General features: G+C 42.8%; 1 protein-coding gene across 9 annotated transcripts in view; it reads left to right on the forward strand.

The window, feature by feature from the left end:
* Nucleotides 1-847: 847 nt before the first annotated feature.
* PPFIBP1 (PPFIA binding protein 1) overlaps nt 848-26,114 on the forward strand; it is a 205,777-nt gene continuing 180,510 nt past the window's right edge. For 4 of the 9 annotated variants that reach the window (XM_025283425.3, XM_044941281.2, XM_044941282.2 and 1 more), the window contains exon 1: nt 848-1,040. The gene's annotated coding sequence lies outside the window, so the exon portion shown is untranslated. Of the gene's footprint in view, nt 1,041-7,029; nt 7,094-26,114 lie in introns of all 9 variants that reach the window. The other 5 variants (XM_044941283.2, XM_044941284.2, XM_044941286.2 and 2 more) reach the window with 3 other exon arrangements.

A 26,114-nucleotide genomic window follows, 5' to 3' on the forward strand; every position in this document is an offset into this window, starting at 1 on the left:
CTTCTTAATTGATAGCTCAGCCACTGCAATTGATTCCATTCAACAATAATTATTCTCCTGTGGCTTGCTGAACTCAATTGTGAGATTTCCACCCCTTTTCAGTTGTGTATAAAAACAGCAGCCCTGCGGTCTTTAAAAAAAGGTAAAACAGTAATTTTTCTTACTTCAGAGGTTCAATTTTATTTGCCTGGAAGCTCGCGTGCTGTGCTTTTCGTCACTAAAAGCAAAAGCAAACCGCATGGTCGATAACGCCCCAGGGTTAACAATCTAGAGCTGGGTCGCAGTTTCTAGGATTGTCCTCCCTATCTTCTCTAAGAGCTTTTGAAGTTCTAAATTTCCCGTTCTAAGGGAACGCCCAGCAACCCCAAGATAAAAGGGGAGCTGAGCGAGCTGGCGGTTTCCTTTATTTGTCTGACTTCAAGCTAGCCATTTTCTGCTGCACGCGCCGCCGGACTCGGACTTGCCCGTGACACACAGGCGACTGTTTTTCCTTCAAAGCGGGGCTTGGATAGGTTAGTTTCGTTTCTGACCTGGGGGATTGGGAAATGCGCCAAGAAAAGTTTAAAACACCACCTGCAAGGATGTTCTTCGTACCATGATTCTCCTTCCCTTACAGATAGCAGGAAAGGCAGCATTTTTTTCCATCAACACCCACTTCCAGCCCAGAGCCGGGCTCAGAGAGGAATGTGTAAAATTAGTGGGCTCCTCTGAGTGACAGTCCGAGAGTCCAATCAGCGTGAACCGCGGCGCGCCGACACCCCTCCCACGCGCTCTCTTTGGCTCTTTCCCTCGGGGAGGGAGGTGGGAGGGCACGAGGGAGGGGAGGTACCTGGGACTGGGAGTGATGTCAGCTCCCAGCTCGGTGCCTGCCCGGATTCCTGACATGGTGTAGGGCCGAGAGGGTGGGGAAGGCGGGAGTGGGGCGAGAGAGGACTCGGGGCAGCCAGCCTGCGGCGGGGCCGGAATGCCGGCGCTTTGAACTCCGGGCGAAGGTGAAGCACAACTTTTGCAACTCGTGCTGGCGGCTCTCCTCCCCCCAGGTAAGGGCGTTAGGCTCCTCTCGGGGACCGGAGTGTAGTGGCACCGTTGTGCGGTTGCAGCTGCTCCTCCTTTTCACCGCTCGATTTCCTTTTCCAGCTCACTCCAGTTTCCCAGTGGGAGCGGGCACTTTTTGGTGGGTGGGGTAGGGCTTAACTCCTGGGGCTCCCAACTAGCTTTTAGGTGAAAAATACCTCCAGGACTGGACGTGTGAGATCTTGTCTGTGTCCTTAAACACCGCCCCCTCCCCAGTCTGCTAATAATACTTGAGAACCCCCAATCAGAGAAGTGTGGTGTGTGTGTGTGTGTGTGTGTGTGTGTGTGTGTGTGTGTGTGTGTAGAGGGGGGGTGTTATTTTAAAATGTCACAAAAAGTTTATGAAATATCGACTCAAAAATTATGATGAGAGAGAACAAAAGTTTTTGTTTTATTGGCTTCCCTGTGGTCTATTACATTTAAATGAAAGTCTGTCATTGTTATTCATATTTTTTATATCATAATATAAGAAATCCTTTTTTATAGTTCCGTCAGAACGTGAGAAATTCACTTGGAGTGTATTAATTATGAGCTTGTGGGAAAACCGGTCTCTTGGGGGCATGCTTCAACGCTGGTTCTTTTTCTCTCTCATCTTAACGGAGGATCCCTTTGGTTGCCTACGTTGTGATCTGGAAAGATTAGAAAGGCTGTTGAGAACCTTCATATCCGTTTTCTATGGCTGTTTCAGAGAAGGATGAGGGCTGGTAGTTGTTTTCATGGATCCTTTTTAGAGAAGGGAGTTTTAACTGGGAAATGTGGCTGAAGGCGTGGCAAACAAACTCTTAATTATAGGAACATGAATTTTTCAACATGTGGGGCCAAAACAAATCCTGCCTTTCAATAAGAATTGCAGGGAGCAATAGAAGAAGAACTTGATCTCATGTCCCAATTCGGTATGTAGGGAAAGGAACTGCAAAAGGATATTTAGATAAGCAGAAACACAAAATTCTGTTTTTTTGCTTATTTCCGGTTTCAAACCCTTTAGCTGTTTCTTGCTTCGTGATTTTGTGTGCCCAGGTCACTAACTGGGTATGATTGACTTTCTGGGGAAAAAATTGACCCCATACACTGATTGAGAACCCTCACTTATCAGTGCTGAAGGCTCTTTCTTTTGGGGAAGCAAAGAAAGTATTTGGGCTGGGACTCCTGAGTCAAGTTTCCCTTTTCTTTCACCAGAGTGCCTCAGCAGTGAGGATCCTTCTGTTGCCAGGTCGGGAGGAGACGGGCGTGGGCTTCTTTGTGAGTCAAAAGCTGCATCCCAGGTGCCTGTACGTCAGGGCATTTCCGGGAGAGGAGGAAAGAAAGAAGCCACAAATATTGCATCTAATAAACCCAGGTCGGGAAGTGTGGAGACATGGGACTTTGTTGATGGGGTTCTCTGTCTTTCTAGCCAGATACCAGTTAGGTTGCAGGGCAAAAAAGAGGTGTTTTGTTTTGCTGTTGTTTATAAAACACCTAAGGGCTTCCCTGGTGGTTCAGTGGTAAAGAATCCACCTGCAGGGCAGGAACCACCAGAGACATGGGTTCAGTCCCTGGATGGGGAAGATCACCTTGAGGAGGAAATGGCAAATTGATCCCAGTATTCTTGCCCGGGAAGTCCCATGGACAGAGGAGCTTGGCGGGTTACAGTCCAAAGGGTCGCAAAAGAGTTGGACACGACTGAAGTGATTGAGCACACACTCATGCATGCATGCATAAGACACCTGGATCTGTATTGTTCTTAAAATTTTTAATTTGCACAGGATGGATTAAGAGTAGATTTTTTTGCAAAGAGGAGGTGTGCTTCACTGAAAAAGCCTATATATTTTAATTTTCGTCTGTGTTTTGGACTGAGAAACAGAAATTGGCTAATGTCACTGAAATAATGGTGACCGAGTCTTTGCTATTTATGTTCTGTGAAAGTGAAAGAGTTATTTGTTCAGTCCAGTCTGACCCTTTGCGACCCCATGGACTGTAGCCTGCCAGACTCCTCTGTCCATGGGATTCTCCAGGCAAGAATACTGGAGTGGATAGCCATTCCCTTCTTCAGGGGATCTTCCCAACCCAGGGATCAAACCCAGGTCTCCTGCATTACAGACAGATTCTTTACCATCTGAGTAGAAGTACAAAAAACACATTGTATTTTCCAATGCACTTTTTCAGCAGGAAAGTCCAGGAGGTGAGGTGGAATTCCTGTGGGCTGGTGAGAGCTCTCTGAAGCCTTGACTGATGGAGTATTCAGACTGCTGTTTGTAATACCGAAAGAAAGCTGCAAAAACCAGTCAAGTAGTATCTTTAGGATGTTATCTTGTTTTCCAAATTCAGATTTATAATTCTTTCCAAGAAATGAGTCCTTGCTTACTGACTTGAATATAACAAAGCTTTAAATTGCATTCGCAGTTTGAGTAGCAACTTTAAATTTACATACTTATTTTTAACCAACATTTCTCTTTCTCCATCTGTGTAGGAGGCAGATGTGGTATACTAAAACACAGTATGTTCAAAGGACAAAACTTGAAAGATGTTTGAGTTGTTGAGAAAGGTAGAATCAGGTTTTGGTTAAATTCTTTGACCAGCTAGGATAGCTCCTTTAAAAAATGGGATAATCTGGCCTTTGTGGACAGATGTTGACTTGAAATTCAGGGCACACTGTTGTTACATATCAATAGTGCCTAATTTCAGGGGCATTCTAGTCATTTTTTGAAAACAAGTTCAGTAAAAGAGCGTTCATTAACTGCTTAGGTAGTCTTTTTGTTGCTCACTGTGCTTGCAGGAGATAAATCAGAACAAGGTCAATTCCCTCCCCACCCCCTCCTCAGTTACTGACTGCTGCAGCTGCTAAGTCGCTTCAGTCGTGTCCGACTCTGTGCGACCCCATAGACGGAAGCCCACCAGGCTCCCCCGTCCCTGGGATTCTCCAGGCAAGAAGAACACTGGAATGGGTTGCCATTTCCTTCTCCAATGCATGAAAGTGAAAAGTGAAAGGGAAGTCGCTCAGTCGTGTCGGACTCTTAGCGACCCCATGGACTACAGCCTACCAGGCTCCTTCATCCATGGGATTTTCCAGGCAAGAGTACTGGAGTGGGGTGCCATTGCCTTCTCTGAGTTACTGACTAGCTGACTTCTTTTTAAAACCTTTCATATTCATGAACTACTTGTACTTTTGTAGTTAATTTAGATTATGTTGGTAATTTGTCACATTAAAAGTAACTTTTTGAGGTTCTCATCTCCCATTTTAAAAAATACCTATATCCTCAAAAGCACATCTTTCAAACTGTTAACTAAGAGACCTCATTCATTACTCTTGTCTTTTCAGAGATATTACTACATGTTTCTGATCTGATTTGAATTACCTTTTCAAAACAGTGAATGAATGAGTGAATGAATGTATGAATATCCATTCACATTTGGGTCTGTGTCTTGATTCTTTACTAAAGAAATGTTCCTTTAAGGTGCACACATAGGCAAGAGATAGTATTAGGTTGGCCAAAAAGTTTGAGTTTTTATGTAACATGGAAAAAACCTAAACATACTGTTTGGCCAACCCAATACATAATTATGACATTTTTTTATTCCCAAAGATTTCCTTAGAAAGTCATATTAGTTTTGAAAGTAAGAGAAAAATCCCAGTTGAGCATCCGATTGTGAAATCTTTTAGGAAACCATGATTTTATTGTTGTTTTTTAACCATGGTGGAACAGATGTGTTTAAGTATGGGATCCAAAGCTGTTAAGGTTACTGACACTGGGTGTTGTTTTAGGACAAATGAAACAAAGTGTCTGTCCTCTGGCCAGCATTTCCCTTCAACTAAAAGTTGATAATTTCACAATTAAATCAGTCATCCAGCTGCCCCCATGTTGACACTATCCAATAACTGCTCTGGGCTTATGTAGTTCCTTGAATCTGTAGTGTATTATGTCATCACTTTCTCAAATTCATCTCTGTGCATGTCAGAATGATTTTCCTAGCCAAAAGCCTATAGCTTTGTCACATGTATCACCACCATAAAGACTGATGCTTCATTAAATGGAGCTAATGGATTAAAAAAGAAAGCTGAACTAACCCACCCTAGAAAATACAAAGACTTTTCTATTTTTTACACTCTTTATTTAAACAGTAATTATTGATGCCCGTTTGGCACTGATTGCTGTTTCAAAAAGCCAAGTGGTGAGGGTTTCTTTTACATCAATACTTTGCCCCATGTTTAAGGATTTAAGACACCAAACAACTGGATTTTAGATGAAACAGTGGGCCCTTCCAGGAGTTTTAAGTTTACACACTCATTAGGCAGCTTTTGAAGAAGAAGAGGGTTTGAGTGAAACCTCTACCACTTCTCTTTGGAGAGCTTCTATTTCTGAAATGTGGGTTTGGACTCTGAGGGATCCAGGTGGGTGTGTTGTCTTAGTTTGTGACTGAACTTTGGTTGCGTGTCTCCCTGGAACTTGGTGTGACTCACAGTTTGACTGGCCCACATTCACATCCTTGTTTTTCTTGGCAAACGTAAGGAGTTCAGAATAGAAACATCAGGTGGCGGTTTCCGTGTGGTGGTGCACCTAAAAATGCCCATGACCGAAGGAATTGTGCGAACTCGGATTGCACTGAATATCAGTCATTCTGGTTAAGACTCGTTTCACTGACATGGACCATGAAGGAAGAAGATCAAATACCATAACTTTGGGGACTGGCTGTAGATTTTGTGGACATCCTTTGAACTCCAGAGTAAGGCAAGGTCTTTTCACCTCTCCTTTAACTTAGAGAAATTAAGCATTTGACAGAAAAACAAATGCAAGTTTGAGAGCCGATACGCTGATTCCTAGTGTTGCGTGTGGGGTAGCAAAGGAAAACTTAATTTTACCTATGAGAGAGAGAGACTAAAAATGGTGTTTTCAGTGACAAGTCCATTCATAAGTAAGTGGCCAAATTCTTTAGGCACACAAGGTAGTTCTTGGGAAGAAGTAGGTAGGCCCATTGGGAACTCTTACCATTTCCTTTGCATGCATGTTACTCTGAACTGTATTATTGAATATGGTTTCATGTCATCTTGTATTTCCTGTGAGCCTAGGATATAGCTCACAGAAGTCCTTTTGCTGGCTTTCTGTCACCCTCTGTCCATATATATCTTTTCACAAATATAATCTTCTCATCATAGAATTGTATGAGGTTTTTATGAGAAAAGTTTGAACTTAGAAAATGTAAAGCTCTATGGCCTACTTTCTTAATACAATAACTTGAGAGTGTGGCTGTGGTTGCATAAATAATATCCCTGGAACCCATATCTTTTTGTAAAGATAATGCTTCTCATAACAACACATGGTCGAGGATTTTATTTTGCTTGAACTGAAATTTGAACACACTCTACGTTTTATTATGAATGATGGAAGAGTCAGAGGAGCCTGTAAGCTCTCATCTAAAGTAACTGGACAGCGAGTGAGTGGGAGGAAGGAAAACAGTGAGGACTCACAGGAAACACTGATTGAACCTGTGAGTCGGCCAGGACAGTTTGTGTGAAGTCACCTGGGTCTCAGTGTTTTTCCTCTGGATCAGCTGCTTGGATGCGTCTGTAAAACTTTTTTCCGACCTCCACCCCCATCAGTGGGTGACTTTGCCCAACCAAGAGGGCTTTTAAACATAGACTTCAAGTTCTTTTATTGCTTTCTTCTCAAGGTACCTTGATTCTCTAGGATGGCTTGCACTCTACATTACCCTCTGGAGCAGACACAGCTAGGTGTGCAATCGTTTCCATCCTTCCCACTTTTTACTGGTGGTCAGTTAAAAACAAAACAACACACACATACATACACACACACACCCCCCCCCCCCCCCCACCAACTTGATTTCCCAGAATCCCTTGCAGCTGGGCGGTGAGTAAGTGACATCGTCCTGGCCAATAAGATGCAGGTAGCTGGGAGGGGCTCTCCCACAGACTCTCTTGCCTGTTAGGCTATTGGCCTTTGTGCTTCTCGTTCTCTCTTCCAGGATAATGGATGCTGTTTTCTAATCGCAGAAGCTGTCTTGTGACCAAATTCAAGAAGCTTGAGGGGTAAGTGGGCTGGGAAGCTGATGGCCTTCTGGAACGCTGTACCAGACTTGGTCTGCCCACCTCTTGATTTATTTTGAGAAAAATAAATCTTCATTTGATTCAACCACAGAAGTTGGATCTGTTACTTGAAGCCAGATGGGATCCTGACTGAGTACATTTTAAAGAAGTCATAGTTCTTTTCGCTCAGAATTAAAAGGCATCATCCTGGATGATTAAAAAATGGGTTGGACTTTGGAACCCTGCATACTCTCAATTTGAATCTTGGCTTTGCTATTCATTACAGACTAATCTTGACAAAAAATTTAATGGTTTTGGGTCTCCATTTTCCTATGTGTGAATGGTGGTACTGGTGTTTGTCTTATGGAATTTTTGTCAGTATTGAAGTGAAGTCGCTCAGTTGTGTCTGACTCTTTGCAACCCCATGGACAGGCTCCTCCGTCCATGGGATTTTCCAGGCAAGAGTACTGGAGTGGGTTGCCATTTCCTTCTCCAGAGGATCTTCCCGACCCAGGGATCAAACCTGGGTCTCCTGCATTGTAGGCAGACGCTTTACTGTCTAAGCCACCAGGGAAGTTTGTCAGTATTAGAAAATGTTAATAGAAATAAGAATGATACATTTGGTCCATAAATTTTTAATAAATGATGGCAGCTATTACTAAAGAATACCACAGTGAGTAGCCTGAAGAAGGGGAGGTAAGTAATTTACCTTTTAGTAGGTTCTCAGTAAACATGGTTTGAACAACTGAATGGTGGGTTAGCTTTATGGCTGCAGCCACTTGCCTCCATCTACTTACCATTCATTCCAAGGCCCATCTATTTATCTTCAGCCCCATCTGCCTACACTGGAATACTCGGAACTCTTATGTTCTCCCAACTTTGGTTGAAAAAGCAAAAGATGTTCTTATGACAGTTTTATTACCTATAACCAAAGAGATGAAGTGGATGTGCTCCAGAGTCAGAGAAATGTAAATTAGACTCTTCTGTCCTTAACTATGTGATTTTTGTCTTCTGTGAAATGGGAATAATTGGGTGGGTTATGAGAATTACATATGATAATATATGTGAAACATTAACAGTGGTTTTCCTGGCATACAGTGAACACTGGATTAATGACATATTATTACTATTTTGTTAAACAGTTCTTGGCCTTGGTACAAGATCATCTTGGAGATATAAGGGCAAATAAAACATGGTCTTTACCCTTAAGGATATTCATATAGAGAAGATAGGGGAAGAAATGGAATGATCTTCCTTACACATAATCATAATGAAAAACAGATTTAGAAAGCTACTTAGCTGTTAGAAAGTTGGAGGAAAATATACGGATTTAAACGTTTATTATATGTATTTTAAGGAAAAAAGTCACCAAACATGCATATAAAAGTTATATTTGTCAGTGCAGGAAAAAGTTGCTAAATGGAGTGATTTGTGGGGGATAGGATGAAGATGATGGGAAAGATGAGGGGCCTTTAATTTTTTTATGTCTATTTTACAGCCTCATGGATTACTCTTGAAATATAAAGAGTATTAAAGTTTAAAGAATCAGTTTGTGGGGCTTCTTGGAGGTAAGTGGTAGAAAATGGTGCTATGAATTAGTAAAGGATTGGGTTTAGAGGGGTCCTACTAGAGAAGGTGGGATTTGAATGGGATGAGTAGGAAATGTTGAGACATTGGGGGGGACACGAACATCCTTGGGTTTGGAACAAAGCATAGAATATGGTTTTAGAGAAAGATAGGAAGATCAGTATTGTTAATAGAGGTAAGATATTCTAAAGCCAGATCTTAGACGGATTTAAAAAGTGACAAGACTATGCTTTAAAATGAGTTGTGGGTTTTTTGTAAGGTAGGGAGGGATCTAAGAACTATTACTATTTTATAAAAATGACTCTTGAAATAATATGTTGAATGTTAGGAGGGGTATATGTGGTGAACAGAGTGAGGACAGATAGAACAAGAAGGGCACACAGCAAAAGTTGAATTTAAATAGGAAATATGATGAATTAAGATTTAAGCATCTGAAAAAGAAGATTTAAACATCTAGAGTTTGCAATTCATCTGGACCCATGATAACTTACCTTCATTTTCTCATTGTCTAAATGGGTTAAATCATAGAACCTGTTTCATTAGGTTTTTAGGAGAATAACAACAACAGTATTAATAATAGCTAATGCCTACTCAGTGTGTACTAAGCACTATTCTAACTGTCTGACATATTTCAACTTAGATTTAATCCCTACATCATCCCTAAGAAAAGGTAATGTTCTTATTCTTACAAATGAGAAATCCGAGGCACAGAGAGGCTAATTGAGTTTCCCAAGGTCACACAGAATGTGTGTCGGACAGGGATTTAAATGCAGGTAGATACAGTCTCCAGGGTCAGTAGCCTCAACCACTTCATATTACTGCCTCTGGCTTAGTTCTATACTTGACATGTTAAAAGCTGCTAAGAATTGTTAGTTATTCATGCTATTCACATCATGATGTTAAGCACCAATTAAGACATTTAGGTTTGGAGTGTAGGCAAAACCCTTGAGTGATAGACCATCTCTGTAGGGTTGCTACCTAAAGAGCAAGAGTAGGTGAACTTGCTGAAGAAGAGAATGTAGAATAAAAAGAGAAGAAAGTACACAACCCACAGGGAACTCTTGACATGTAGACATAGTCAGGCCAAAGAAAAGAAGTTATTAAAGGTGATAGAGCAAGAATAACCAGGGAGGTTGGAAGGGAAGAGGTTGCCGGTGGCAAGGGAATGAAGCACGCCCAACACAAGTGGACCATCCCCACCATCCAGTGCTGCAGACCTCTTACAGGACGAGCCTGAGAAATGGCCCCGAGTCCAGCTGCCAGGTCATCTGTGGGCTAGGAGAGCAGTTTCAGCACAGTAGCCATGGAATCCAGAGGACAGAAGATTGAGGAAGACATGGGAGGTAATGAACCCGAGGCTGTCCTGTTAGCCCAGCCTTTCAAGGAATTGAACAGGGAGAGATGTGCTCTGACAGTATGGGTTTGATGATGGTCCAGGCAGAAAGGGTAATATGAAAGCAGCAAACAAGAAGGGGGAAGGAAAGGGATAGACTGAAATTAGGTGGAGAATGTGGGTTAGCTTTGAAATCCGTAAGAATGCTTCTTCAGATAGAATGAAAGAAAGGATGCGGGAAATTGAGGAAAGAAATGTGATTGGAAGAGATAAGAGCTGAGTGAGTTCACCCCAGGCAGTCTGCCTTTTTTTTCCCCCACAGTCTAATAGGAGGCAGTGAGAGGAAATTCATAGACAAGTAACTCAGGCTCCCCAGAGCTCTCAGGATTATTGAGACAGAGGAAACATTTGAAAGAATGACAGAAGTCTCTCATCTAAACAATGCAAGCTGACACATTTGCCAGGATGTATCTCCAGGCAGGAGATTAATTTATTGAAGTGGAAAATAGTGGTACAAAAAAAGAAGAGGGGAATGAAATGAGACAAAGGGATACCTGACTGTATGTGAAGGAGGAATTTTTAGACACCAGACTGAATGGTTTGCAGAACAACTTCCCAGGGGAAATCCGAGAGCTCTGAGTGACAGGGAAACAGCCTGGGTCTGGAACCACAGGCTGGGTTTGGTTAACACTGAACCACAGAGCACCAGGGAGTACTCTGAAAGAGGGAGGTGTCCAGCAGAGAGACTTCCGCATCATTACATGCTCTGGTTTAACTGGCTCTGTGCATCCTCGAAGAGGGAGAGAGGGGTCTGCCTAGCCCGCCCATCCCGGGACTCTTCCCCAGAGTGTTGAAGTTAGAGATGACATAGGAAAGATGAGGATGCCAATGTTGGTTGCCTTTAGAATGTAACTAACGTGTAAACCGAACACAAGAGGTCATGAGAGGAACTCAGAAAGATCTTTGGCTGAAAGACATTGGGTTGCATTGTTTCAGCAGATTTGTTGTTGCAATGATGTGAGTGGTATAAGAAAAGGACTGAAGCAATCTGATAGTTAAGAGTGTGGGACTAAAACTCAGCACCACTCCCATCAGCCCATAGGTGGGTCCTTTGCGGGGTTGCTTTGACTGATGTCAGTATAAATGTATCCAAGTGTGGGCAGCATACTTAGATCTGGGCATAATGTCCTTGAGTTCAGTGATTCTCAGTGGGGCCAGCTACATACTTGTGGAGCCTCTTGGTCAAATGTGTGACCCTCTTGGTCAAAAAGCAGGAAAAAGTGCTGTAAAAGGTACTAACAGGAAAAGCTTTTCTTTTTCTTCCGTCGTCTCTCTTTACTTGTCATGGTGTTTATTTGCTTTAATGTTATTCTGAGTGAAGTGAAAATAAAAATCATCAGCGTGAATTTCATTGTTCATCTTTCTATTATGCAATGCCAGTGTGAAATGCAAATATAAGAGCATTTAACAACTACGCAGAATTACTGATATCACGTTTCTTAGTGTTTCGTGGTTTGTAAATGCATTTGTATATTCTTTTTATCAGAACAGAGGAAACCCTGCACAAACCTGGCTACCGTTATTTCACATCTCAATTTGCACAGTCTATTAGTCTTGGCTTATGGAAGGAAAGACTGAAAGGAAAAAGAACCATGGAGTTGCTCTGTCTTTCCTTCTCCTGTGCTGTCATCATCAGCTCAAGTGGTTGGTTGATACAGGGGAGTGACAGGAGTAAGAGAGGATATGAAAGGAGTGTTTGGTTGTTTTTGTTTCTTGGAAACACGCTGCCTTGTTTCTGCATGTACAGCGGATTCTGGATGGAAAGGAAAGCATGGCCTCTTGTGGCTGTCAGCACCCACCCACCTGCTCGCTCAGTTGTTTGTAGCACATTTACCTTGAACTCGCTTTGAGTCCTGCTGAACTCGATGCATCGTGAGCCTGCCCAAGTTCTGTGCATATGGGGCATTGCAAACACTGTATGAATAGGGCGGCAAGGAATGGTGGCCACTCTTATTAAACAGATCTCCTCTGCTTACGTGCACGCTCCATTGTGCCATCTGACCTTGTTTATAGAACACAAGTTTAAATTATGAGGAATTTCGACCTCATTTATGAAAAAAAATTCAAAGTAAATTATTAGGAATCTTGATGATGACAGCAGAGTGTTAAGCCAGATATGGGGTCTTTCTGAGCATGGGGTTCTGTATGTGACTACAGGTTACAAGTTCATGAAGACTGCCCTGGTTCTGGGAAGTTAAAGAACTCACTTTTAAACTCGAGCTACCCTCTGATCTTGAGGTCTCAGCTTCATTATCACAGTTTACAATGGGTCAGGTTTGTGTGGAGTGACCTAGAGACCCTTCTCCTGGCCATCAGCCCTGTCATTTTTGCCTTTCAAGTGTTTTCTGAATGACTTTTCCTTCTGCCAATCCTTTAGTTTACATCCTCATCATCTCTGATACAGACCGTGCAGTTAGTCTCTTCCCTATATTCTGCACCTTGTGGCTAGACAGATCTTCCAAATAAACCTTTGGTACAAGGCCTGCCTGGTCCTTTTTCTGATCTCCTGTGGGCTCAGCCTTACAGCAGAATTCTCAGACTCGTGGATCTGGGATGGAGACTGCCTGCAGACAGGTATGGTTTGAAATACACAGTATTTTAAGAAATTTGCGCCAGTACTTAATTTTTTTGGTGACTTCACCAATGGAAATTTACATTTAACAAAGAGAAGATCTGGCTGCTCTGGGCTCCAGTTTTCAAACAGGAGGACCACCTGTGGACTTGAGGAGGGAGATTGACTTTTTAAAAAAATATTTATTTATTTGGCCATGTTGGGTCTCAGTTGAGGCACGTGGGACCTTCATTGTGGCTCATGGACTCTCTAGTCGTGGAGCGTGGGTTCCAGAGGGCGCAGACTCTGTAGTTATGCTGCACAGGCTTAGTTACCCCAAGAACTGAACCCACATCCTGCATTGCAAGGAGGATTCTTAACCACCGGGCCACCAGAGAAGTCCCAAGACTGACTCTTTATTCTGGCAAAGCCTTCACTTTCATGGATCTAGAGCATGCATTTGCCTGCTGTCCTGAAGGAATGCTGTGAAGGAATTAGAATGCTGATACTTTAACTTGAGAAATTAAGTTCTCCAACCTCATAGTGTAAGTTGGGTGTATGCTTTGTAGCAGCCCTTATTTTCTTTTTTGCTTTGTATTTTAGCTCTTGATTGCTTTTTTTAGGAGAAATACTTCCCAGGTCTCACCTGATCAGTGTCACCACTGTGTCACTTGTGACCTCATCTGATCTCGATTCTTTCTCTAAGCTTCTCTCCTGTGCTCACACCCAGGCTCTGCCCCCCTGGCAATGCCTTAAGGCTGCTCAGCTCTTCTACTTTTCCTACTGTTTGTCCCTGCTTAAACCCTCATCTTTCCTCTAGCGCCCCTTAAAGCAGTTCATCAGGAGACCCTTGCTGAGAGCCTCAGTCTGAGCTCAGCCTCCAAACTCTTGCTGGAAGCAGGTAATAAAATCTGTAGAATTTTAAATGCTAAAGGTAATGGCAACCCACTCCAGTATTCTTGCCTGGAGAAACCCATGGACAGAGGAGCTGGTGGACTACAGTCCATAGGGTCACAAAGAGTCAGACACAACTGAAGTGACTCAGCACTAAGTGGACAGGGAGTTGAAGTTGTTTGTGAAGGTTCCTCCCAGCCCAGTGATTTTGAGAAGCCGTGATTCTTGCAGTGCTTGTGCCTATATGTTACTATGTGTTTGGTTATCTAGTTGTTTTTTGAACTTGTGCTTTGTGATAGGAACTTTGCTTATGTCATCTCAGTTAATTATAGAGTGTGGCATTAGCATTATCTTCCTCTTACTGATGAGGAAACAGAGTTTCCTCCAAAACTGGTGCTGCAAATGGCTGAGCTCTAGTTATATCTTATTTCTTCAAATAGATTATATACTTGTTGAAGGCCATGACTCTGCCTTTGTTGCCAGGCCCTACTACCCAATCAGGAATCAGTAAATGTTTTAGTGATGAGAGTAATGATTTTTTTGGCTAGTGCGCATTGAGGCCTAGACAAGCCTCCATGGGAATGCCGAGGAGACTTGAGTAGTATCTTATACTCTAAGATAGACCTCCTACTGTGCACAAAGACAGGATAGGGTTTTGATCTTGGGCTGTGGATTTAGATGGACCTATGGCTGTGTCTCAAGATGGACCTATGGCTGTGTCTCAGTTTCTTCATTTGTAAAATGGGGTCAATAATAGTATTTTGTAGCAGTGGTTTTAAACTGGGGTGATTTGGGCCTGTAGGACTCATTTGGCAATGTCAGAAAACACTTCTTGTGTTACAGCTGCGGGTGGAGGCAAGATTGGCTTTTAGTAAGTAAAATCCAGAGATGATGCTGAACATCCCTGCAATTCACGGGCGCTTCTCCCCACATCAGCAACAGAGAAATACCCGGCCCCAAATGTCAGTAGGGCCGAGGATGAGAGACCCTTCCTTGCAGGTTCCTGAAGATGAAACAAGATAATGAATGCGATGAGTTTGGCATAGTTAACTGTCACTCTAAGAAAACCATCTCAAAGACTGAGAAACCAGTGTTTGTGGGTGGGGGGCAAACCCTAAAACGCCTCACTTCAGAACAGCTGTGATTCTTGCGTTATGCTAAGGATTTCACGCTTTCCTGTTTAGAAGTGACAGATTCACTGGAGATTGTGTCTGCTACACTGTGTACTAACATGAGCTGGCATGGATTTATCAAAGCTGTAAAAACAATTATTAATTTTTAGGGGGTTCCTGGTAAACTTCCTGCTTGCTTAACTAGAGATAATTTTGGTGTGTGAGTTTAAATCCTCTGATGGAAAATGTTTTGATTAGTGAATTTCCAAACTATGTTTTGATAAGTGGGACATGAGAAGTTTTTGTTTTCACATCAAGAAGCCTATTGTTTTCATAACCCTAAGTTTAAAATGAAGCCGCTTTCTCCGTTTACTGCCTTACCTGCTTGCTGCACAGTTTTGGCATTTGTAGGAGTAGCTTGAAGAACTGTTGGATTTCTATCTATTGTTTTTTTTTTTTAACTTGAAGTTGAGACTATTATTTAATATTTTTATAGTTACAAAAATAATATATGCACCTTCTAGAAGATTTGGATGATATGGAAAAAAACATAAAGATGATACAGTTAAAAAAAATAGTCCTCAGTATTCTGGCGCACGAAAATACAACTACTGTTGCTGTGTTTCCTTCCTTTTTTTCCATTCATATATATTTTTTCATATTTGAAGTATTCTGAATGTGTATTTTTGTGTCCTGTTTTTACTTACATTGTTTTATTTGTTTGCTGCTGCTGCTGCTAAGTCGCTTCAGTCGTGTCCGACTCTATGCGACCCCATAGATGGCAGCCCACCAGGCTCCCCCGTCCCTGGGATTCTCCAGGCAAGAACACTGGAGTGGGTTGCCATTGCCTTCTCCAATGCATGAAAGTGAAAAGTGAAAGTGAAGCCGCTAAGTCATGTCCGACTCTTCGTGACCCCATGGACTGCAGCCTACCAGGCTCCTCCGTCCATGGGATTTTCCAGGCAAGAGTACTGGAGTGGGGTGCCATCGCCTTGTTTATTTAATTTTATTAAAAAATTTTTTTCCATTGTACTGCTCAGCTTATGGGTTCTTAGTTCCCCGACCAGGAAATGAACCCTGAGCCCACGGCAGTGAAAGCACCGAGTTCTAATCACTGGACCGCCAAGGAATTCCTCTTAATGTTGTTTTATTTACGTGTCCTCACTCAACTACAGCACCTCTAAATATTATTTCTAAGGACTCTAATGTCTTCCATCTTGGTGTTTCATGGTTTATTTAACCCTATCACAGCACACACAGCCTGTTTTCAGTGTTTGCTGAGCATCTTTCGGCAGTCAGCATTTTCTCCCTTTCAGACTCGTCCCATCTTTACAAGAGATGACAAGAAGCAGCATCAAAGGGTGTGGGTCACCATGCATGGATGTCTTGGTCCGTGTTGATATCAGTTACCAAAAAATAGCAGAGTGATATTCTCATTTTAATAATGTTTGTTAACTTTCTAGGAGAAAAGACATTTTGTTTTTCTTTTTTATTTATTTGATATTTATGAGGTCAACCATGTATATAACTGTTGGCTCTATTTCTGGTTTAACTGTTCATATACTTTCCCCATTTTATCTATTGGGAATTAGTAGTATTCTCATTTGTCATGAACTCTATGTATTTCACTTATTAACCCTTTCTGGTAGTTATTGCAAATATTTTCACCTAGTTTTCTACCCTAATTTTTCTGATAAAAATTTTTTTGTTTTTAGTGATGTAAAAGTTTAAAAATTTTGTGTAGTCAAATCTGTTGATTATTGTTTTCTGCCTGGGGTCTTCAACCTTCCTTCACCTCTACTCAGATGAACCCTTTCTGCTCTTAAAGTCACCGTGCTGAGTTATCAGTGTTTAAAATTCTATCCCAAAGTAGATTGCTATCAAGTTTCCTAATGAGGATAAAAGTGCTTAATCTAATATGGACACCCATTGTGTACCATGGAAAACCCTTCACACCAGCATGTGTGTGCATGTGTGTGGGTGAGAGAGGTGGGTGGAGAGGGAGAGAATAAGGAAAATTGATGAGAAAGGATGAGGCTCTTGTTAGGCCCCTGATCATTTGGTTTTGTTTTAAATTTGCTTTCCCTCAGGATGGGAGTGATCTTGTTGCAGGCAGCGGGGCTCCTAGAGGTTCCCAAATGGCTGAGTGCCAGGGACCAGCAGCTGGCTGAGCAAACGGTGTTTGTACCTGGGCACAGAATTGGCCCACAACAATTTGTTTATTTAGTGCAGGAGAAGGTGGACTGAGCAGAGACAGGCCCCTCCACACCTCACCATCACGTTCCACTCTCTCAGGCTCCAAGCTGTGTGCCGCTCGGCCTTGTGGAAGTGATTCCCTGCCCTGCAGATGGACTCATATGAGCCCACAGCCCTGCTCATCTGCGGGTCACCGGCTGTATTAGCCGAAGCCTGAAGAGGGAGGTAGCGATAACAACCAGTGCTCACTCGGTTGTTCTTTCTGCAAAGCCCTTTTACTCAGGCTTTTTAATGTGCTTCTCACCTCAACTTTATGAGGTTAAACACTATTTTCCTCTCCATTAACTTGGAGGAAACCACCAATCAATGGAAGCATAATTAAAATCTGGAGCTCCTGACTGCAGAGCCGATCCTCTGCTTATGAAACAATTCCTTCGTTGTAATTTCTGGGTGTAATTTCTCGGTGATGCCATTGCACAGAGGGTAGCAGCAACTGTTTTAGATCTTCGAGTCAGACATGTGTTGGATGGAATACCAAGAGTCATGTCATAACACTGTGACTTGGTTGTCTCATCTCTAAAATGGAAACAGCAGTGTCTGCCTTGTAGGAATGTTAGATTAAGTGGAGATAGGACATGCAAGCCACCCAGCACAGCACCTGGCCCTTTTATTGTGGGAGCTCAGATGTAATGATTGTTTCCTAGTCTCAAAGCTGAAAATGCTCTTTTTTTGTTTAAAAATTTCAGAATAGCTGGTAAATCTGCTCAGACTTGTGAAATTTTAGTAAATGTTATTTATATTTAAATGCAAGAAACATTTCTTTATCTGCCCTACTTACTTTCCTGTTCAGTAGATTTTTCTCTTCTGGTGTGGCTAAGTCACTTCTCTGAAATCCCTTTGCTTGGAGAATTTTGTGATGAACCCCCAGTTTAAGAACTATACTCGCAGCCAAAATAAAACCTACTTTGTCTATGTGTTTATGTAAAAAGCACAGACAGTTCTTTAGAGGAGCAATAACCCAGGCATTTCTTTACACATAGTTGAGAATTTTGGCATTATTCATGGAGTTGTTACTTGTCCATGAATCGTTAAACATTCAGGTAACAGAGCAGCCTTAAAAAAAGTTACAGAAAATCATAAGAAAAGACAAAGTTATTAAATAACTCAGAAAAGTTGTTAAATAAATCTTTATTTTTTTCATACCATATAAAAGTTGGGTTAGATCTCGTCCTTAGGCTAGACCTTGTGAACCACTTAAAAAAAGAAAAAAAACTTTGCTAATATTATTGTTACTTCTGCCTAAAGAATTTCAACATGAGAGTTGTCTTGCCATTTGACTTCTATCGTATGTTTATTCTGACTTTTCCATTTTAATAAATTGAGTCAAGTAATTACAAGAGTTATTATTGTAGAATTATATTATAACTCAACACAGTTTTGTCTCTGTGGAGTTAAAGATAACACTCTTCAGGAATCTTCTTTAGGATATGTGTTGGGTCTTCTTGTTTTTTTCTGTTCCTGAAGCCATGGTTGCATTTTCAACAATACATCAACCTAGTATTGGAATACGGAAAAGTGAATGAGAATGGGGCTTTATTGGATTAATAGCTGATACTCTTATTCCTTCTCTGAGAAATTTACATCTGCAGCCATGTGATTTTCCCATTCCCTGCCCTTGCTTTGGTAGCAATGGAGAGACAAGGATGGGAAAGTGTTTTTAAAATTTAATTTATATAAATTCATAAATTAGAATTGTACTTTTGTATAATTAATACCATATGTATATGCTTTACAGGAAACATGGTTAAAGTTAAGTATCAGTGATTAAGTGAAATTTTCATGATTTCTCAGTTCCCTTTTATGTCTCAAGTTAAGGATCAAAGTGAGGCCAAATCTTTTGACTGTTGCAAACTGAGTGCAGTACATTGTAGAACGCCACACCCCATTTTAATGATCAGTAGGCGTTTGTTTTCCTAAAATTCCAGGTCCATTGTTTGATTTCTTAATAATCAGAGAAAGTGGACATTTGGGGGCAGAGGGGTTAGCGGTATTACTGGTAAAGAGAGTAGGTTAAGTCTGGAAGAATAAAATTGGTGCTGATCTGAGGACTGATTTACAGGATACAGAGAACTTAAGACGAGGCTTTGTGATCTTGAGATAACAATCCAGTTCAGCCTTGTGTCAATCACTTCAGCCAAATCACTGTGGCACCAGCCCTTTGATCAAAGCCTGAGAACCCAGCAAGTTTTACCAGGCAATTCTTGTTGCTGCTGCTTGGCTTGTGGAGTAGGAAGAGTAATAAGTGCTCATTAGCATGCTCACCTCTGTAATGCATCCACCTGCAGCACAGAGATGCTTGCCTCTGGTCCTGAAACCGTAGCATCCCCACCTGATCTCTTCAGCCCCGGCATTTTTGTACTGCAGAAACAGAATGTCGACTTGGCAAGAGTAGAATCCACCAAGTGCCTCAAATAACAGTTGCAAAACCTATTGACCAGGATAGGAAGGGTTTCCTAGAAAGAATTACTGTGTCCAAGAAATTAGTGAACTGTTTAAAGCTTTTTCTTCTCTTCCCTCCTCTTGTATATGTGACTGACATGAACCTGGATAGTCAGAGACACTGAATACTGGTCATCTTATAACTTGATCCCTTATCCTCTTGTTAGCCATACTCCAGAGGCTGTGGTCTGTATCAACAAAGAGTTTGGAGTGTTTGGAGTCACTGAGAGAGAAAGCTTTGATGGTGATTTGTGACCCTGTTCAGGACTCATGTCATCGGTAGCCTTTGTTCCCATGAAATAGAGATGTGTATATGAGGGTGGAGGCTGTAAAGGCAGGAGAAGGGAGACAAGGTTTGGGGGCTTTGTACACAAGCCTGGAGAAATATGTAGACATGCTGCAAATTGGCAGAGTTTTATATGAAAGGACCCTGGGACCAAGAATCTGCCAGTCTGATCCCAACATTGATCAACAGTGTCATCCTGGGCAAGTCATCTGTGGTGATGGTGGTTTAGTCACTGAGTCGTGTCCGACTCTTTTGCGATCCCATGGACGGTAGCCTGCCATGCTCCTCTGTCAGTGGGATTTTTCAGGCAAGAATACTGGGGTGGTTTGCCCTCCCCTCACCACAGAATCTTCCTGACCCAGAGATTGAACCCAGGTCTCATGCATTGCAGGCAGATTCTTTACTAACTTCCCTGAGCCACCAGGGAAGCCACACGTAAATCACTTAACCCGACATAAAGTTGAGATTATAACAGCCCAGGCCTCATAGGAAGAGTTGTGAGGGTCAGATGAGACAGTGCATGAACAGGAAACAGTTCATATAAATGTAACAGAAATATAAAACATGAAGCAGTAGTATGGTTTAATTTTTTTTTTTTTTTTGGCTGAACTGTGTGGCATGCCAGATCTTAGTTTCCCGACCAGGGATCAAACCCCTATCCCCTGCACTGGGAGCGTGGAGTCTTAACTACCGGACCACCAGGGAAGTTCCTGCAGTAGTTTTAAGCTGAGTGTTTCATAGGGAGTACATTATCTACATTTTTAACATTCTGAACCCACCCCTCGGGTGATGAAATACACTGTGTAGGCACCTGCTTCTCCTCTGACTTCTACTCCTGAGACATCTCTAACCTCATCCCCGGACCCTGAGCTGCACTAGAGCCTGGATGACGACAAGGTAGTTCCTTGAGGTTTTCTGGGAGATGGTGCTATGCCCCCTCGGCAACATGGTAGCAGTAGCTCTTGCTGCCTGCCCGGGCCTGTCTGCCATCTGTTTTCTTGGGGATACAGTAAAGCGTACAAAGTCATCAGTAATCAGTCAGCTCTAGGAATTGTTTCTTGTTCCTAAAAGTTTGGAGTTTTGGGGATAAAGTGTTCAGATCTCACTGTCATACTTACATGTAGGCCCTTTCAGGTAGCTTTAAAGATTTCCTCAGATGTGAAGTTATCAGACAAGCATGTCAGATGTGGGGAGGGGTACACTCCAATGGTCAAGGGTGACGACTGCAGCCCGGCACCCCGTGCTTTGGTGTCAGCGTCCAGGGTCATGTGATGTTGTGATACACAGATCATTCACCTGGCGATGTTTCACCTCCTTGACTTTTGAAGCTGTGATGTTCCTGGGCTATTTAAACTCCTGTCCCTGTTGACTGCATTGGGCTGGTATTCAGAAAGCGGCCTGAGCTGGTTATGAAAAATGTATAATTTTTAAACAGAATCACAGGTATTTTTCAGCAACTGTTCAGCCTTCACAGGACCTCTGATAGAAAATGTCTTTCTGGGACCTGTAACTTCCTTGACATGATTTAAGAAATAACTTTCTACACTTAGAAAGCAGCTTGTTTTGGCTGGGTTGGCTGGAAGCACACCAGAAGGTGGGTGCTGAAGGAATTTAGGGGCCAGGAAAAGCAGGTGGCAGGACTGGGCAGAGGACAAGCTGACTGGCAGTACGGGAATGACTGAAGCCCTGAGCGCCCTTATGGGGAGCTCTGGAGCCGGGGGGCCTGCCCAGTTGTTTTTAGTTGAGGCAGAGGGCTGGACCTGTGTATTCTTGAATCAGCCAGTGGTTGGCAGCTGGCTGCCCCTTCCAGGGGCATTACCTGAGGACCTTCCCTGTGAGCCAGCAGCAGCCAGGGATGGATACACTTGCCCTAAAAGTGAAATCTGGCTGGAGCACAGTAGTGACCACTACCCTGTCCCAAAGAATCTAACCAACCCCTTAAAAGAGAAACAAAGTACATAGCACCAAATTCCCAGTAGTATGGCAAGTCCTTTTATCTGCAAAGTTAGAAAGTTTGATCCCTTAGCAAAACTGAAGGAAGAGGTCATACCCCTTTGTTACTGATAAATCAAACAGATCTCTAGCCTCTCCGAAGTTTGAGACACTTGGATAATATTTATACCTGGTTACGGTGCCAGGGCCAGCTTCTGTACTTGTGAAATGGCTGACCCGTAATTGAGTAATTTTTCCCAAGTGTGAATTATTTTGCATATTTGGAATATTAATCGTATATGTACATGAATGCAGTTGTTTCTGGGATCTTTAATTCATGGTAAATTTATAGGATCGTTGGGTCACCACCACAAAAAGCAGGTAAGGCACACAGACAGTGAAACTCAGAACATTCCAGGGGACCCTTGGGATGGAGGGTAGACATGGGAGAGCTTCTGTTGAAATCACCTGATACAGCACTTTAGTCATGGCTGAGGATAATGATTTAGGAGTCATGTTGCCAAAGGATAAGTTAATGTGAAAAAATGAATCAGTTTTCTGGCATTTCCAAAAGCCAGTTGTGCTCAGCAAGCGTCTGAGACTGTCTGGCATGGCTTGTGGTGTGAGTGGGATGAGTAAACAAGGCCAGAGTCAGTCAGTCATAATATCTTTCCAACTGCAGATCAAGTCATCTGCAAAACTGAACACTGCATTTTCTTTAAGCAAGTGAAGGTGGTGGTGGTTTCTGCCCATTCATCATCTCAGTAGTTTGAGTGTGTGGGGATGATCTGGGCCTGGCACCAGCAGAAGTGGTAGAGTTTATGTATCTTGACCCATGGACCTTACTTCCAGTGAATCCCTCTCAGTTCTGGAGTGACCCTTGTATTCTTTACTTCAATCTGCATTATCACCTGTGCTGTGCTAAGTCATTTCAGTCATGTCTGACTCTGTGCAACCTTGTGGACTGTAGCCTGCCACACTTCTTTGTCTGTGGGATTCTCCAGGCAAGAATACTGGAGTGGGTTGCTACGCTCTCCTCCAGGGGAATCTTCCCAACCCGAGGATTGAACCCATGTCTCTTAAGTCTCCTGCATTGGCAGGCAGGTTCTTTACCACTGTTGCCATCTGGGAGGCTCAGTATTATCACCTGGGAACTCTGTAATGCCTAGTCATGGGAAATGTTACCAACCTGTTTCCATTATGGATGGAGTGGAGAGAGAAATAGGTCAGTGTCCCTTATTCAGAAACTGAGCAGTTCAGCTGCCTTGGCCTTAGCGTCTGTATTAAAAACACACATCTCTGAACCTCTTGGAGGAATGCAATGATTTGATGGCTGTGTGATTTACCATCTGGCTAACTTTATTGCATAGAAATGGTAGATGACATGAAATAAAAAGCTCTCTGGGTTTCCTCAGCTGAGAAGGAAATTAATGCAACATAGCTGGATTCCAGGTAGCTCACGTGGTAAAAGAATCCACTTGCCAATGAAGGAGATGCAGGCAGGAGATGCAGGTTTGATCCCTGGGTTGGAAAGAGCCCCTGGAGGGGGAAATGGCAACCCGCTCCAGGATTCTTGCCTGGAGAATTTCACGGACAGAGGAACCTGGTGCACTACGGTCCATGGCGTCACACAGAGTTGGACGCGACTTAGTGACTGAGCACACACACAGGGATCGCTGTAGAGGAAGGGCTGAAGGAGAGATTGTGGAACACGGGCACTCGAGGTGTATCTTCCTGAAACCTCCACTGGGAATGATCTTTTACCCTGTGGTCCTTGGTGTGGAGATTTGATAGTGCAGACATCCTACCTGGGGCCAAGGAAAGTTATATGTCTTCCTCTGGCTTCTCCATTTTTCTAAACATGCCTGCACATGTGCATTTATCATCGACTTTCTGGAAAGTTCAGAAAAGGAATCTCCAGCTGTGGCTTTTCATTGTGACTCACATCTGCAAAGGATGAATAAAGAAGAATTTCTTGACCAAGAAGTGCAGTCTTGCTGAGAGAGAAATAATTGCTGTTTGGAGAGAAACTCTCAAAGAACCAGAAGTTTAAAAAAAACCAGAAAAGAGGACTTCCCTGGTGGCACAGTGGATAAGAATCTGCCTGTCAGTGCAGGGACACAGGTTCGATCCCTGGTCCGGGAGAATTCCACTTACCGAGGAGCAACTAAGCCTGTGTGCCAACTGCTAAGCCCAAACTCTGGGGCCCACGTGCCACAAATACTGAAGCCCATGTACCTAGAGCCTGTGCTCTGCAACAAGAGAAGACACCGCAGTGAGAAGCCTGCACACCACAATGAAGAGTAGCCCCTGCTCACCACAACTGGAGAAAGCCCACATGTAGAAACAAAGACCCAGTGCAACCAAAAGTAATAATAAATAAAACTTAGAGAGAGAAAAGAAAAAGATAGAGGAAACCTATTGAAGAAAGGAAGGACCAGAGGTGAGCTACAGGGTGCTGCTTGGAGCTATGGGAAATAAATCTCGAACAAGTGAAATGGAAAAAGTCAAATGTAAAACATTGCCTGTTAGGGCTGGCTAGAGTCCAGGGCAGAGGCAGCACCACTGGGCTTGGAAACCCACTGAAACTCATTCCACACAGAACTGCCCCACCCACATCTACCCCATCTGCCTCCATCCACCTGGAGCAGGAGGTCTGACATGTTCCTGGGAAGAATACTCTTGGGTTGTTTGGAAAGTGAGACCTTTAGGAGAGTCTTGCCTCCTTCTGCAGCCAGTGTTCATAATCTCCTCCAGAGAAGGCGTGGTGGTTAAGGACACAGGCTTGGGGACCAGGCGGATTTCTGCCCCTTATTAAGTTGTGACTTAAACACTGGGCCTCAGAAAGCAGGAATGCTGATGAAGTCAGTTATGTTTCATAGAGTTATTGTGAAGAGTTTAGTGGAGCTTAATGAAGTAAGTGCTCCAACCTGTGTAACTGTTACTACTGAAAGAATTATAACTGGATTTGGAAAAAGCACCTTCCTGAACTCTGTCCCTACCATACGAACTTTGAACCTGACCTTGGCATCTGCAGGAATTTAAACACTAGCAGAGGCCCTGTGTGGAGCTGAACAGTAATCCGAGGCCCTGGGTGGGTTGTTGAAAGCACCTGCATGTCCTTGCACAGGGCTCTGGGTGTCCATCCATGGCCCCTCCTGAGGGCTCTTGTTCTTAAAGCCCCTGACCTTTTCTGTAGGCAGTTCCAGCAGGGACATCCAAACACATTAGTTTGGAATGGGTCTGGGTCCTATTTTTAAATTTTCATGGATAATGGGTTGTTCCACTAAATATATGTGAATATTGATTCACCTCCTAAGCATTTCCTTTGTACAGGTCACTGAACCCATAAAGGTGCAGAGCAAAATGTATGTCAGGGCTGCCTGTTGTATGTTAGGAGGTTGCATGATTATGTTATTTGTGCCTTACTGCAACTCTAAGAGAGGAAGGTAATATCAATAGTTTTACAGAGATTAAATAGCTTGCTTAAGATTGGAGATAATGCCCGCTTTCACTGCATGTAAGGCACATTTCAGTTTCAGTGAGGTTAAAATGAGGAAAAGTATATCTGTTTAATTAATGAAATGTAGTAAATAGCAGAGTCTGGATGCTACCCCATTCCTGTCTGATTTCAAATCTTGTGGATTTTTTTTTCCCCATCACAGGTAAGAGCTTATCTTATTTGACTGGTAAAGATTTAAAGAAGCACAGAGAAGACAACTAATGTGTTAGTTAGGACTTACAGGGGCAGCAGTACCATAAGAGTTGGTGTTTATTGACTACTTATGATGTTGCAATGCTTTTCTGTGCTATAATTCACAAGAGCATTTTAATCTTTACAGTCACTTTGAGGTGGATACTGTTATATTCTTTTTTATAAACAAGGAAACTGAGATAAGTACTCTTATCCCCATTTTCACATGAGAAAACTGACACAGAAAACTTCCCGAGGTCACATACCTCACACTAAAGGTGAATTCTGTAACGTGGTAGTTAAAAGTTCAAATTTACTTACAATCATGACAGATCTGACTAAGTTTCCAGAAGAGTGTGATCTAATGGAGGAGTGCTCATTGTCCTCTGGGAACACCTACCCCAGCCCTGGGTCAGGAAGAATTCTCAAGGGTGTGGCACCACAGCCAGGATGGGAATGTCCATCTCTCCATTCGTTGCCACTGTGTTGCCAAAAATAACTGTGGTTCCCCTAGGTTACAGACCTCAGCTAGTCCCATCTTTCCAAACCTGGCATCGACCAGAAGGAACTGACTTTATTTATAATTTATATCCTCTCCATGTCCAAAGAGCAAGTGACGTAGTTTAAAAGGAACACTGTAAATTAGGAAGTTGTTTGAGAACTAGAAGACTGGCTGCATGGAAGTTCTTGGAGTTCCCCAAACAGGAAAATAAAACCAAAACATTTGATGACATTGTGTAATTTAAGTTACCTGCAGATGACCGGCCAAGTCATCATTTGACAGCTTACATGTTGAGTCCTGCCTTTTCATGCCCCGGGAGAACCCTGTCTGTGCTTACCCACCACCAACTGGCCAAAGTCTCTGTAGCAACTCAACTAG

Source organism: Bubalus bubalis, chromosome 4 (assembly GCF_019923935.1).
Source record: "Bubalus bubalis isolate 160015118507 breed Murrah chromosome 4, NDDB_SH_1, whole genome shotgun sequence".
Taxonomy (NCBI): domain Eukaryota; kingdom Metazoa; phylum Chordata; class Mammalia; order Artiodactyla; family Bovidae; genus Bubalus; species Bubalus bubalis.